Source organism: Adiantum capillus-veneris, chromosome 15, assembly GCF_014529385.1.
Source record: "Adiantum capillus-veneris isolate H3 chromosome 15, ASM1452938v2, whole genome shotgun sequence".
Taxonomy (NCBI): domain Eukaryota; kingdom Viridiplantae; phylum Streptophyta; class Polypodiopsida; order Polypodiales; family Pteridaceae; genus Adiantum; species Adiantum capillus-veneris.
The window spans coordinates 75,369,295-75,373,030 of NC_140945.1; the positions used below are offsets into that span (position 1 = coordinate 75,369,295).

Sequence of the window (3,736 nt, forward strand, 5' to 3'; positions counted from 1 at the left end):
TGTTTAACCTTGCACTTCAGTATGGCATGCCTCATGATTGGAGTGCAAATTGGATCAAACCTTTGCACAAAGGAGGAGATGTAAACAATGTGAACAACTATCGCACTATAATGGTTGGTTCTTTGATGGCAAAGTTATTTGGATGTATCATGGAGATGAAGATAAGTGAATGGGCTGAAAAGAATGGCAAACGTGCGCTTGGCCAAGCAGGTTTTCGAAAGCATCATAGCACTATTGATCACCTTGTCACTCTTCGAGTTCTTATGGAAGCGTCTCGATTGAAAGGAAAAAAGTTGTATTGTTGCTTTGTGGATTTCAAGAAAGCTTTTGACATGGTACCGCGAGGAAATCTTTGGAGACGTATGCAAAGCCTTCAAGTGCCGAGAGAATTTATGCATGCAGTCTTTCACATCTACCAAAAAGTGATATGTCGATTACGTATGGGAGATGGAATTTCAGAATTTTTTGCAAGCACTATTGGTGTCAAACAAGGATGCCCACTTTCCCCAACCCTCTTTGGGCTACTCATTGATGAATTGGAATACATGGTTCTTGATTTTAATGCAGCAAGAAGGCATAGAAGAGGTTAAGATTGGAAATGCGGTGATCATGCTTTTGCTTTATGCTGATGATGTAGTGCTCTTGGCACATACCTTAGAAGATGCACAAAAGCTTATGAGTGTCTTGGAACGCTTTTGCCTACATAGCGGGCTGATCGTGAATGGATCCAAAACAAGGTTATGCTTGTAAAGACCCTCAATGACGAAAATCCATGCATTGTATACAACAATGAAAACTTGAAGTGGTAGATCACTTCAAGTACCTTGGCCTTGAGGTTCCATCCAATCATAAATGGAAGGATTGTGCAATGCGTCGCTGGAACCGGAAAGAGGGCTTATTATGCATTTGAGAACATGTGCAATGCAGGAGAGATCAAGTGTTGGGCTCTCAAAAAGTACCTCTTTGACATATTGGTGACACCGGTGCTTCTTTATGGAGTGGAGGTGTGGGTGGAAGCATCGGGAAGTCTACTTGGAAAGAGTTTGAGAATGTCCAAAAGCGTTTTCTCACCAACTTTCTCCAAGTCAAGACACAAACACCCTACATGCTCTTACTTCTTGAGTCCGGATCGCTTCCCATTGAGGTCTTGGGCATGGAAAGGGTTGTGGAGTACATGCGTAAGACACAACGTAGCCCTTTGCATTGACTTCCTAGAATCGCATATGAAGCAAGTCAAAAGGTTCAAAAGACATGCAAGAGCAAAATACTAAGTTCCGGTGGATGCTTGATATCAAGAAATGGTTTGGAAGATGGGATGCATGTCACTTGGTCAAGGATGCGTCGATCGACTCCCAAGTTAATGAGGCCTTCTTACAACGCAATGTATCATGGCTTAGGAGAAATCCGAAGGTTCTCGCTTCAGCCATTACACCACACACGTTGCCCCAAACTACAAATCTCTCTTCTTCTCGGAACGAGGTAACCGAACCCATTCCTACATCCTTGCCCATCCCGTTGAGTGCGATCCGCACCATTGCCTCCATTCATCTTAGCTCCCATTCCTCTACGCTGCGAGACAGGACGTTGGGGCACTGGTGAGGAGTGTCATCGACTTTGCACCTTATGCCCTCGTCAAGTGCAAGAGAGTGAGTACCACACACTACTTGAGTGCTCAGCTTTTGACCACATTAGGTCCTCTTTTCCCCATATATTCAGCCATAAGCTCTCCCTACATACCTTCCTCTCCCAACCACGATGTGGACTCTCTATTGCGACGCTCATTTCAGCCATTTTTGAGCATCGAGAGTCACTTATGAACTCCACTCACACCACGTGACATGTTCATTTGGTCCCATAGGTCATATTTGACCTCCCAGGACGATAATAGAACTATCTATCGATCTATCTATCTATCTCTCTCTCTCTCTCTCTCTCTCTCTCTCTCTCTCTCTCTCTCTCTCTCTCTCTCTCTCTCTCTCACAACAATGGTCCATACATTATTAGATCCACCGTTATTGTATCATTTTGGTCTCATAGGTCATTTTGGCCTTTTTAAGATGTCTAATATAACATTTCATTCCATTTCATCTCTCTCTGTCTCTCTCACATAGACTCTCTCTCTCTCTCTCTCTCTCTCTCTCTCTCTCTCTCTCTCTCTCTCTCTTCTCTCTCTCTCTCTTCTCTCTCCTCTCTCCTCTCCTCTTCTCTCTCTCTCTCTCCTCTCTCTCCCTCTCAACAATGGTCCATACACTATTAGATCCACCGTTTATTGTATCACTTTGGTCTCATAGGTCATTTGCCTTTTTAAGATGTTTAATATAACATTTCATTCCATTTCATTCTCTCTCTCTCTCTCTCTCTCTCTCTCTCTCTCGCTCTCCTCTCTCTCTCTCTCTTCTCTCTCTCTCTCTCTCTCCCCCCCCTAGCCAAAATAAATAAGGGCACACTTAAAACTCTTCCAGTTTTTTAGGCCATAATTTGAAGTATGGTGGTATTTACTCTAAAATTAGTAGTATTTTGTCGGTTTATTTCACTGTAGATTTGAAATCTAGCCAAGATTTTGCACACGCTACTTGCAACTCTCTCTCTCTCCTCTCTCTCTCTCTCTCTCTCTCTCTCTCTCTCTCTCTCTCTCTCTCTCTCCTCTCTCTCTCTCTCTCTCTCACACACACACACACACACACAATGACGAAGGTGGGCTGTATGCGAAGCTGGCATGCGGAACACGATACGCGGGGGTGTATTGTCCTAGGTTGTAGGTCATGTTTATAGTTGAACATTGAGCAAATCGATGAAATTTTCATCAGGCAAGCTACATGATCACGGCACTATCCTCTTTGTGTTGCCTCTCAATCTCATCAATATCATCTACATCCTCCTCCTCTTCGTAGCTAAGGTTTGAATTGCGTGCGCTTGCAGATAGTTGCAACACGGCAAGTTGCCCGTACACATGTATTTCCATGCCATCAAAGTGTACAACATGTCCATTGTTGGGATTGGCCAAATGGTTCTGCATGGGATTGTTGTGAAGATCATGCCTCATATTTCTATGGAGCATACCACCATTATGCATCTCTTCTTGTCATGCATCGATGCGAGAGTCATGGTTGTGGGAAGCTGCCTAGTTATCCAGGTTTCCGCCATTATTTCCATTTCCATAGTTATAAGCAACATATCCACTGTTTTGTCGAAAAGGGCTTCCTCCATTGTAAGCAAGGAAGAACCACTGATGAGGGTTGTCCCCATCGCAACTGTTTGGGAGGCAGTGACAGCATCTGGTGCATTCAATGTGTAAAGACCATGTGCGGGGTCCTCGTTGCTCTGAGAGGAGTCAGAGAAATGATAGGCAGGTAACTGAGAATATACTTCGTTGGTTGAAACAGGCGGAGCCATCGCTTACGCAAAAATGCTCTCTCGCTTTCTCTCTCTTCAAATTGTCCTACGGTGTCTCTTCTTTTTCCACTCTCTCAATAATAGCCCAAATACTCTATTAGATCCAGCAACATTGTATCAATTTGGTCTCATAGGCCATTTTGGCCTTTTAAACCCATTTAATATAACATTTTATTTCAATTCTTTCTCTCTCTCTCTCTCTCTCTCTCTCTCTCTCTCTCTCTCTCTCTCTCTCTCAACAATGGCTCAGACACTTTGTTAGATCCACCAACATTGTAATATTTAGGTCTCATAGGTCCTTTTGGCCTTTAAATCCGTTTAATTTAACATTTCATTTCATCTC

General features: G+C 43.4%; 1 pseudogene; it reads right to left on the reverse strand.

Annotated features, from left to right (window-relative positions):
• Positions 1-2,812: 2,812 nt before the first annotated feature.
• On the reverse strand, positions 2,813-3,393 carry LOC147440902 (uncharacterized; annotated as a pseudogene).
• Positions 3,394-3,736: the final 343 nt, after the last annotated feature.